General features: G+C 43.8%; 1 pseudogene; it reads right to left on the bottom strand.

Moving 5' to 3' along the window:
• Window positions 1-2,377: 2,377 nt before the first annotated feature.
• LOC115841415 (cdc42 effector protein 3-like) overlaps window positions 2,378-12,457 on the bottom strand; it is a 48,640-nt pseudogene continuing 38,560 nt past the window's right edge.

Below are 12,457 nucleotides of genomic sequence, written 5' to 3'. Positions count from 1 at the left end.
GTTTTCAGTTTTATTTTGTTTTATTTTAAATGTATGGTAAGTGAAAAAAAAAACAAAACAAAACATAAACTGCTACAGAGGTTTCTAAGGCAGCATCACATGTGCAGGGAGTTTTGTGTTTTATCCCACTTGTTGCCTCGCCAGGACCTAGAGCACTGTCTGACTCATCAATACATATTTGGTGAATGAATGAATGAATGAAGCCTAAAGAGAAAGAGCTGTTTTTTAATGGAAATTATTGCTTGTTGGAGAGGATGTCATCTCTTTCCTTGAGAATCTTTAAAAACAGGTTGAATTCTCATTTACCTTAAAAATTATAGAATCTGACACTGGAAGGAACCTTAGAAATATCATCAGTTTAATTTCCTCATTTGGTTTCATTCATTCACTTCACAGATGAGGAAAATGAAGGTCAGAGAGGTTAAACAACTCACCATAGGTCACACAGCAATTACATGGCAGACCCTACAGTGACTCCAAGTCTTCATTCCTGACACTTTCTAAAAGAGCAATGATGTTCAAAGTTTTTGGCTGTGACTTACAGTAAGAAATACATTGTGACCCAGTACACACCCACACGATTACACACACACAACACTAAAAATAGTTTCCTGAAACAATACTCACCTTCTCCCTGTAATAACGTACCCTGGTCTACTGTCTACTCTATTTCATTTTTTTTAATAATATTCTGATCACAACTCACTAAATTAATTTCACAACTTAAAATTTTAAAACATTATAACCTCTCAGGCTGAAGTCCTCCAGAATCTTCTTCCAAGGAGAAAAGAACTAGAGTGATCAGCTTCTTGGGACTCCTTGGCCCAAAGATCCCAGTTTTATGACTCAGTAGAGGCAGTAGTATCTCCCATCGTCAAGTTTCATTTCACTTCCAAGAATGCAGTCCAAGCAACCCTGCTCTCCAGTCAGGGTGAGTAACCACACTACTGTGTTTCAGGATACAGACCAGGGCCATTGGTAGCAGCTTTGTCCTTGTCCTTGACTAGCTCTCTAACCCACAAGTTAGCAGGGATTTGCGTCCTTACATAAAAGAGCATGTCCTTATCTCTGCTGCCGTCACTCTCCCCTAGCCTAGGAGCCTGGGGGGAGGGGGCGGAGAGGGGAGCAGGAATAAGAGGAGCCCGGAAGGGGAAGCGCAGGACAAGTAGGTGGGTCTGAGGTCATCAGCTACGTAAGTAGGTGTGAACAGACGGACTGCTAAACAATCTCCAGGAGCCAGGCAGCCTGCCCCCACCCGCGCACACGGTTCCACAGAGCCTCCTTCTCCTAAGCCCATTTGATCGTTTCCCCCCATCTCTTCCCCTGACGTCCTCTACCAAATATTCTCCCTCTCTCTCTCTCTCTCTCTCACACACACACTAAGATGCTAAGATCGTTCACATGGTGGGGAGATGGCTTCTCAGCTATTTCCCTTCTAACTGACAGGTTGGAACTTTCTCCTCTGACTTCCCACTTTCCCGCTGAGAGTCAGCAAGACGGGATTTGGCAGGGGGCTGCTTTGCAGCAGCCAGGGCAGAAAGCCTTCCCATAGCAACCTGGGCACAGTCCCATGACTCCCTGACACAGGTGGAATTTCCAGGGCTGGCAACTCACCCCCTCTCAGAAGCAGCGCACAAGCTGTAGGCTACCCCCCCTCCCTTTCCAGTGAGTCTCAACCTGGCTTCGGGCCGCCCAGTAGTGAAGGCAATGAGCCAGGAACGGTGCTGGACAATACTTCGAATATTTATTGGCCCTTTCAGATATCCTCAGACAGCTTTGGAGTCTACGGCTCCAGGTCTTGAGTTCTGCTCGTGAAAGGGGAAGATTAGAATGAACTGGGAGGCAGCAGAGCACTACCCAGCTCTGCCATCAATGTGCTGTGTGATGTTAAGTCAGTTACTTAACCTCTCTGGCTCTCAGTTACCTCATTTTTAACATGAGAGATTCAGTTTTCTAAAAAACGACTTCTCAACATTTCCTTATTATATTGCTATGCTTAAATAAAATTGTATCATCACTCTCATAGTATACAAATCCCAGATTCACAATGAAGACATGCATCTTTACCAAAATAAGTACAACGTAATTAGAAGTCTGTTTCTGGAATTGGACATTTTCCCCCCAAATGAGATTTTTTTAATTTAACCATTTTTTAAAAAACTGAAGTCTAGTTAATTTACAATGTTGTTTAGTTTCAGGTTACAGAAGTGATTCAATTATATATATTTATATAAACACACACACATATATACGTATATTCTTTTTTTCTATTTTAACATTTACTCTTTATGGTGTTGTATGAAGTACCACCTAATGCAAGTATGTACTGTACTAAAACACCCGTATTTCCAAATAACATTATGTGGTGTAGCCCACGGCCTCTGCAGAAGCATTGTGAGTAACCTGTGCCTTTACACTTTACAATCAATCCATTGCTGGCTGCTGTGCAAAGTATGATAACAGATGAAGAAAAAAAAAATAAAGCTAAGTATGAATACATTTTCCAAACATACACATACACAGCTTACAATGGAACCCCAATGGAAAGTCAAATGACCAGATCTGATGTAGTACCTATAAAATGCAGACTCTGCAATAAAAAGCCAAAGGCACATAAAAGTATACTTTAACTTTAAAAATAACTTAGTTACAGTAATACTTTGCTTGTGTCTTACCAACATGTAGCTGACAGTCAAAATTTTGCAATATAGATATACTATATAGGGATATCTAAGAGCTACAAGCAAATCCCCGAAACCCATAAAGTTGTTCAAATGTGAAAACAGAGAAAAGTTCTAACACGGAAGAATTTGCTACGGTGAGCCCAAACAATATAATATAGAAAACAGCCTAGAAAAAAGGCGTGGGTGTTAAATAAATTTTGACTTCCTCGTGCTCAGAAAATGCCAGAGTACTGTAAAGGTCCTTCATGTGACTGGCACAGCCCTTCATAAGTAGTGCCAGTCCTGGCCAAGCCAGATTTCTTACATGTCTGAAGGCCTGAAAACAAAAAATGTGAGCTGTACGTCAGCAGTGCCCGCCGAAAATGGGTTCTGACTCACTTCCTCTCTTTGCCAGGATAGGTGTTTTTGTTTCCTTCACTGTTTTTGCAAACAGGGCATATCAGGTAAAAACATATTCTGTAGGAACGTCATTTTAGAAAACCCATCACGTGACAGCAAGTACAGCCAGCGACGCTCTTCTCTTTGACTGTGGTTAGTTTTGTTTTGTTCTGGTTTTTGATACCTTTTATCCCAAAGGAAAAGAGCCGGCGGTGTCCTGTTACTTACTTTTATCCATGACATTCAGCACCTCATCCAGAAATGAGGGCCCAAGATCGAGCTGCAAGGAGAGGAGGGAACCCATGAGATCAGAGAGGGACTCCTCTGATTTAGTCTTTTCCTTGAGGAGCTCGCACGGGGCGGAACGGTCAAACATGTCCTCCGCCGCCCAGTCGGGTACTGTTCGGAGAGGCTGCCCCTGCCCTGGCTGGACTGCGATGCGGACCCGCTGGACCCCCACGAGATGTCCCCCTGGTGGACCGTCCCGTTCTCCAACAGACTGCTTTTCTCCGGAGCCTTCTCCTCCATGACCTGCTCACAGCTAAGCCGGGGCAGCCTTCCCGGCCCTAAGGACTCCTGTTTGGAACTGAATGTCACCGGTGACAACAAGGGCAACATGAGCGCTTGGGGCCCTCTGACGGTTGGAAGGGAGATGGCGTTTTTGAGCACCGGGGAGGGCATTTCTGTGAACATGGAGTCGGAGGTACCGTTGGCCCGGAAGAACTCGTTATGCCCAGGGAACTGGCCCGTGCATGCTTTCTCCTCGTTTCCAGGTAGAAGCTCATTTCCTCGAAGAAAGGAAATGTCTCCAAAGACAGCAGAAGCTCATTTCCTTGAAGAAAGGAAATGTCTCCAAAGACGTCGTGCTGGCCCTCTTTGCCGATGTGAACGGTGTGGCGGAGGTCTCCAAGGGAAGGGCTGATCGTATCCGGAGACAAGATGTCCCTCAGTTTAAATTTCTTTCCTTTCTTGTTATTGGCAGCTTTCAGGTACATTGGGGTCTTGGCTGGCATTTTGGAGTTTGAAGATGTCGATTTTGCAAAAGGGAAGAAGGGCCACTTTCTTCACAGATGTTACAGGTTTCCCAATATCCTTGTTGATAGGAGCGGTCACATCATTTTTCTCAAGTAGCTTCTGAAGTGGCTCTGAAACGAGATGGAGGTCTAAGAGGCCTTCCTGGACTTACAGCCAAGCAGGGGTTTCTGGAGAGCCGGTTACATCCGCCAGTCCCTTCCACAGCACGGAGAAACCAGCGGCGCCAAGGATCCCAGCCGCTGACCCCGGGGCCGGGCGCCCGGCACCAACAGTCCCCGAGGGCGCACGCGGTCCCTGCCCGCCACGCGCAGCTCCAGCCGGGTCAGCCGGCGCGGCGCCTGCCTGCTCACAGCATTATGCACTCCGAGACAGCGTGAAGGCGCCCAAGGCCGGGGTCTCCGGACTCCTATACGTATATTCTTTTTCAGATTTTTTTCCATTATAGGTTGTTACAACATATCGAGTATAGTTCCCTGTGCTATACAGTAGGTCCTTGCTGTTTATCTATTTTATATATAATAGCGTGTATATGTTAATCCCAAACTCCTAATTTGGAGAGATTCAATTTTTTTTTGAATTTTATTTCATATATTTTTTATACAGCAGGTTCTTATTAGTTATCTATTTTATACATATTAGTGTATATATGTCAATCCCAATCTCCCAGTGCATCCCACCACCACCACCCCCCTGCCACTTTCCCTCCTTGGTGTCCATACATTTGTTCTCCACGTCTGTGTCTCTATTTCTGCCTTGCAAACTGGTTCATCTGTACCATTTTTCTAGATTCCACATACATGCGTTAATATACAGTATCTGTTTTTAGAGAGATTCAATTTTTAAAACAACAAAAATTAATTGGTCACCTTCAATGGTCCCTGCAGTAGTTCAGGGAATTAATTCATTATCTTGAAAACTAGCAAATAAATGAAACAGTCAACATTTGTTGGGGTTTTTTCCCCCTATATCAACTACAACACTAGATAATCAAATCGTTGCCAAGGGGAAGCACCTCCTTTTTAAAGTATTCCAACAAATACATAAAAAATAAATGATGGGAAATCACCATTTTGCAACCTCTGATGAATTGATGAATCTAGACAACGAGCATCAATGATTACTAAGGTCAATAAAAGAGAGACAGATGTTATGTGCTTCCCACCCACGAACTTGCCGAAAAGATCTACTCAGATCAAACCTAATCAGGTCAAACTTCTGGGTCCAGCAAGAAATTTGCAGGCAAAAAAGTGGACAGAGAACTGTTGAACTGCATTGCGAGTGTGCAGGCAGCACATTCCAGACTGCGAGGAACTCCACAGGCCATGTGCCCCGAGTTCCTCTCAAAATAAAGTGTAAGGAAAAGAAACTGACGAAAAGTGAACCTGGAGAGGAACAGGGACTCAGAAGACATGTCGACTTTTTAAAATGGAAAAGACTACACTAGCATGTCGAGAGAATTGTGGTCAAACGATAAAACTAAAAGGAAACACCAGAAAATTATGACAACAGGAGTCAGCAGGGCGATTACTTTCAGGGCGGGGAGAGTCTATGGTTGGATCAGGAGACAGCACTGAGGGGGCTGATGGAGTTCTATTGCTTGGCTGTCCTCCCCTGCATTTGTATTTTAATTCATAATAAGGTGATTTTCTTAAATGAGAGAGTAGAAAAACCACCTTTACTTCCTGACAGAGCTAGAAGGCTGGGTTCTGGAATTCTAAATCTGGAAAGTGACAGGTGTCGTGATGACGAGGTTGGCTGTGGGACTGCTAAGCGGCAGGAGGCGGCGGGGGGGTGGGGGGGCAGGAAGGCCAAGGATGTCCTGGCTGCAGAGCTGCGGAGACTTGGCCTTGACTCCTGACTGCCACTTCCTGGCTGGGACACCAGAAAACTCAGCTAACCTCTCTCATCTCATTTTCCTCATCTACTAAGTAGAGATAATAGTTCTTGCCTTGTCATTATGACAATCAAATAAGATAACTCATCAGCACTCATAGCGCAGAATCTGGCGCACAGGAAGTACTCAATACGATCATCCTATTATTATTATTATTACTAGTACTACTACTACTATTGTTATTATCTATCTGATTATTAGGATGCCCCTAATGTGGACAGAAGTAAACCAGAAGGTGGATTTCTCCTTCAAAAAGGGAATATGAGAACATGGCCCCTTTGGGACACTAGTGACCGGGGCGGTTGTAGAAGGTGCAGCTTTGCTAGCCTTCCGCTGGCTCTCCCCAATGTGACGTGTCCCCATTGGACATGCTCCCTCCTTGATTCACTCATCCTCTTCCCCATTAAGCACTCAACCAGGCTTCCACTCGAAGCCACTCTCATCAGAAGCCACGCTCATCAGTCTGATGGCTTCCTGTTCTTGCTGCTCTCCAGGGGGTGCGGAAACCCCAGGGCACCACTCACCGCGTCCATTAGTCACTGGAGCCACTTTGTGTGAGGAAGCCTCCGGGACAAGCAAACACCATGAGAGGCAGGAGAGCCTGGTGGCTACGGGCATGAGCTCTGCACAGGGCTGATGACCCACACCCGCCCCCGGGTTACCTTAAGGATGAAGTTCTGAGTGGACACACACAGCCTTTGGAATCTGGGGAGCACCAGACCCTTGTCAGGAATTGCTGTGATGCCTCTGGCATCAGAATGGCCAGATGTCTCCTGCTCTCCTTACTTTAACTTCCTGGGCAGGGAAAGTAATAGATTCCTGTGCCATTTGGGGCTAGGCGTAGTCAGTCTTCCTTCACGTTATTATTCAGGCAATTTCCTCTTACCTGTGAGACCATGGGCAAGTTATTTAACCTCACTGTGCCCCCATTTCTTCATCTATAAAATCTACATAAGAGAATCTGCTTCATACGGTTGTCATGGAGAGTAACTGAATTAAAAAAGACAAATTGCTTTAAACAATGCCTGGCACGTGGTCTGTTAAAAAAAAGGCTCCGTTTCACAGTTTTCTGGATTCAAGTACAAGCTCTTTCCCTTATTAGTTCAATGACACTCGAGAAGTTGCCTCGCTTCTCCACGTCTCTGCTTGTTCATCTATCAAATGGGGATAATAATAGTGCCATGCTTGCTGGATTGGCGTGAATATGAAATAGATAATGCAAAAAAGATCCTGGCTTACACAAAATATTTAATAAACATTAGATATTATTATCCCTATAATACCAGATAATAAGCAAAGTTTTGTTTTTTCCTCGCTATCCAAAGAGAGCAAAATGCACAAAATACTCCAACAAGGTACTGGGTAGAGATCCTCCAAAGCAAAGTCCTCATCTCCGGGCACTGAGATATTCTCGCACACCACGAAATGGCACTGCTGGGATCAAGGATAGGCAGGTCTCTCAGGATCCATCCCATCTCGGGGGACAGTAGAGCAGTGAGACACATGGTGTGGCACCTCTAAGCCACAGGAAAAGGGGGTGGATAAAGGGGAACCAGCAAGCAGATTTTTCCACAGAAGGATGGTGAGTAAAGGGAGGAGGAGGGCACGGCAAAGAGGAGAGAGGCTTCCTTTCTACCATATGAGGTGCATTCATCAACCCAGCCTCATTGTTCCAAAGAACGACCGAACCATCATTACTGAGAAACAGCAGCTAGAGCCTACTGGGGTAACAGGATTCTCAGAGTCTTGATCTCTAGTTGCCTTTTCGTTCTGATACTTCATCTCTCAACAGTTCAGCAGGACAGAAAAAAAATGTGAGCGGGAAACCCTATTTCACAGATGGACTGCAGGCAGAAGAGAGAGAGAAACTTATCCAAGGTCAGAAACAACTTGGGTCTCTTCACCCGTTACCCAGCGCTCTCTGGCTGAGCACAGGTGTTCTCATCCTGGGCTACTCGTTGAAACCACCTGAGAAGCTCTGACAAGTACTGGTGCCCGGGTCTCCCTGACGGAGATTCTGATGAATTTGGTTTGATGTATTCGGTCTGGACATTGGGATTTCTAGACACTCCTCATTCAGTTCTAATGCACAGACAAGGATGAAAATTACTACTTGAACATATGTGATTTCGTGGATAATAAGTCAAATCCACACTTCACCCAGGGCAGCTCTGATATCTCCTCTGTCCTTTTGGGTAAGGCAGGCAGATAGGGAAAAGAAACAATGTAAAAATTAATTCCTTCCTTGAAAAATGAATCCAGGCATCTTTTGGTTATCTACCAAGAGGGGTGGTGCATCTGAAAACTTCAAAGGAGGGAAGGGTCCACTGTTTCCCTCTATACATTTCCAAAATTTTACTACTTAATTTCATTTGTGTTTCAGCTGAAAAAGAAAACCACTTTTAATAGAATAGCCCTTCCTTCGTATGAAAATCAAGATTATCTTTCCATAAACTTTCTTTTCCAGAACCTGTTTGATTTCAATAAACTAAAATTTATTAAGGATCTACAATGTTCAATGGCTCATGCCACACTTATTGAGATTTTGCTAAATGAGTGTGACATAGATCTATACTCAAGGGATAATAAACTTGTAGGGAGGACAGGAAAGGTACACAGATAACTACCAGCAGAAAGTTATGCCAAGTGCATGGAAGTAATTAGGACAGCGCTTATCACACATAAGGTGCTCAGTCTTTATATGGGAAAAGAAGAACAGGAGGGGTGGTGGGAGGAATTGGGAGATTGGGATTCACATATATACACTATTGATACTATGTATAAAATAGACAACTAATGAGAACCTACTGTATAGCACAGGGAACTCTGCTCAATGCTTCGTGGTGACCTAAATGGGAAGGAGATCCAAAAAAGAGGGGATACATATAAACGTATAGCTGATTCACTTTGCAGTACAGCAGAAACTAACACAACATTGAAAAGTAACTATACACCAATAAAAATAAATTTTAAAAAAAAGAAGACAAGGAGAAAAGAAGAGAGGTGGGAAGAAGGACTGGAAGGACGGGAGAAGTAAAAATTTACTATGGATTTTTTGAGATGAAAGTCCATAATGTGTTGGGAGGGGGTTGCAATGGCAGCTTTGAGAAGAGGCTGGAGTCACGAGGTTTGGAAGTGGAGAGGCAATTCCATTCGGAGGGAACAGTACACACAAAAACAGGAATGTGCAAAGGCACGACTGTGTTTTTGTTTTTGGTTTTTTTAAATATTTATTTATTTGGCTGTGCTGGGTCTTAGTTGCAGCACACGGGATCCAGTTCCCTGACCAGTGATCGAACCCAGGCCCCCTGCATTGGGAGCGTGGAACCTTAAGCACTGGACCACCAGGGAAGGAAGGCATGACTATGTTTGGGAAACACAAAATGGTATGACTGGAGAGAGCAGAAGAAATATCAACACTGAGAGTAAGAGAGAAAGTGGTGAAAGAGAAAGCTGTTGCCGGTATGAAAGCAATGGACAGAATAAGGTTCTTATTCCTAACTGGGAGGCAACGGGATGAGAGCAAGTCCTGGTTTTCTCAAGACAGTATTCATTTACATCTCTGGTTCATGCATAATTACTAAGAACACCCTGCTTCACTCTCAAAAGTGCTGTGGTTTGGATAATAAATTATATGATCATCTTAGCAACAAGAAACCTTTAAGCTCCTTTAAAAAACAGAGGGCAGAGAGATTGGTTCAAGATGGCAGAGTGGAGGGGCGTGTACTTGCTCCCTCTTGCGAGAGCACCAGAATCACAACTGAATGCTGGACAGTCATTGATGGGAAGACACTGGAACTCACCAGAGAGGATACCCCGTGTCCAGGGACAAGGGAGAGGCCACGGTGGGATGGTAGGAGGGACGCAATCACAATAAAATCGAGTCCCACGACTGCTGGGTGGGTGGCTCACACACTGGAGAACACATACCACAGAAGTGCACCCACTGGAGTGAAGGTTCTGAGCTCCACGTCGGGCTGCCCAACCTGGGGGTCTGGCGACAGGAGGAGTTCCTAGAGAGCCAGACTTGGGGGCTGGTGGGATTTGATTGCAGGACTTCGACAGGACTGCGGGAGGCAGAGACTCCACACTTGGAGGGCACACACAGGGTAGTGTGAGCATTGGGACCCAAGGGAAGGAGCAGTGACCCCAGGGGAGACTGAGCCAGACCTGCCTGCTGGTGTTGGAGGGTCTCCTGCAGAGGCAGGGGTGGCTGTGGCTCACCGTGGGGACAGGGACACTGGCAGCAGAAGTTCTGGGAAGTACTCCTAGGCGGGAGCCCACCCAGAGTCCACCATTAGCCCCACCAAAGAGCCGGGCAGCCTCCAGTGCTGGGTTGCCTCAGGCCAAACAACCAATGGAGAGGGAACCCAGGCCCACCTATCAGCACACATGCAGATTAAAGTTTTACTGAGCTCTGCTCACCAGAGCAACACCCAGCTCTTCTTTCTCTAGAAGAAAAGGTGGGCAAAGAGGGAACCTAACTCAACATAATTAAGACGATATACAACAAACCCACAGCATATATCATTCTCAATGGTGAAAAACTGAAAGCATTTCCTCTAAGATCAGGAACAAGACAAGGATGTCCACTCTCGCCATTATTATTCAACATAGTTTTGGAAGTCCTGGTCACAGCAATCAGAGAAGAAAAAGAAATGAAAGGAATACAAATTGGAAAAGAAGAAGTAAAACAGTCACTGTTTGCAGATGACATGATACTATACGTAGAGAATCCTAAAGATGCCACCAGAAAACTACTTGAGCTAATCAATGAATTTGGTAAAGTTGCAGGATACGAAATTAATGCACAGAAATCTCCTGCATTCCTATACACTAACAACGAAAGATCAGAAAGAGAAATTAAGGAAACAATCCCATTAACCAATGCAAGAAAAAGAATAAAATACCTAGGAATAAACCTACCTAATGAGGTAAAAGACCTGTACTCAGAAAACTATAAGACACTGATGAAAGAAATCAAAGATGATACAAACAGATGGAGAGATATACCATGTTCTTGGATTGGAAGAATCACTATTGTGAAGATGACTCTACTACCCAAAGCAATCTACAGATTCAGTGCAATCCCTATCAAATTACCAGTGGCAATTTTTACAGAACTAGAACAAAAAAATCTTAAAATTTGTATGGAGACACAAAAGACCCTGAATAGCCAAAGCAGTCTTGAGGGAAAAAAAGGAGCTGGAGGAATCAGACTCCCTGACTTCAGACTATACTACAAAGCTATAGTAATCAAGACAGTATGGTACTGGCAAAAAAAAAAAGAAATATAGATCAATGGAACAGGATAGAAAGCCCAGAGATAAACCCACGCACCTGTGATCAACTAATCTATGACAAAGGAGGCAAGGATATACAATGGAGAAAAGACAGTCTCTTCAATAGGTGGTGCTGGGAAAACTGGACAGTTACATGTTAAAGAATGAAATTAGAACACTCCCTAACACCATACACAAAAATAAACTCAAAATGGATTAGAGACCTAAATATAAGACCGGACACTATAAAACTCAGAGGAAAACATAGGAAGAACACTCTATGATATAAATCACAGCAAGATCTTTTTTGATCCACCTCCTAGAGTAATGGAAATAAAAACAAAAATAAACAAATGGGACCTAGTGAAACTTAAAAGCTTTTGCAAAGCAAAGGAAACTACAAACAAGACGAAAAGAGAGCCCTCAGAATGGGAGAAAATATTTGCAAACGAATCAACGGACAAAGGATTAATCTCCAAAATATAGAAACAGCTCATGCAGCTCAATATTAAAAAAACAAACAGCCCAATCCAGAAATGAGCAGAAGACCTAAACAGACATTTCTCCAAAGAAGACACACAGATGGCCTAGAAGCACATGAAAAGCTGCTCAACATCACTAATTATTAGAGAAATGCAAATCCAAACTACAATGAGGTAACATCTCATACTAGTTAGAATGAGCATCATCAGAAAATCTACAAACAACAAATGCTGGAGAGGGTGTGGAGAAAAGGGAACCCTCTTGTACTGTTGGTGGGAATGTAAATTGACACAGCCACTATGGAGAACAGTATGGAGGGTCCTTAAAAAACTAAAAATAGAATTACCATATGACCCAGCAATCCCACTCACTACTGGGCATATACTCAGAGAAAACCATAATTCAAAAAGACACATGCATCCCAATGTTCATTGCAGCACTATTTACAATAGCCAGGTCATAGAAGCAACCTAAATGCCCATCAACAGACAAATGGATAAAGAAGATGTGGTACATATATACAATGGAATATTACTCAGCCATAAAAAGGAACGAAATTGGGTCATTTGTAGAAACGTGGATGGATCTAGAGACTGTTATACAGAGTGAAGTCAGTCAGAAAGAGAAAAACAAATATCGTATATTAACGCATATATGTGGAACCTGGAAAAATGGTACAGATGAACCAGTCTGCAGGGCAG

This window comes from Globicephala melas, chromosome 8 (genome assembly GCF_963455315.2).
Source record: "Globicephala melas chromosome 8, mGloMel1.2, whole genome shotgun sequence".
In the NCBI taxonomy this organism is placed as follows: domain Eukaryota; kingdom Metazoa; phylum Chordata; class Mammalia; order Artiodactyla; family Delphinidae; genus Globicephala; species Globicephala melas.
Note: the sequence above shows the minus strand (reverse complement) of the source record. Positions and strands in the feature narration are given on the sequence as shown.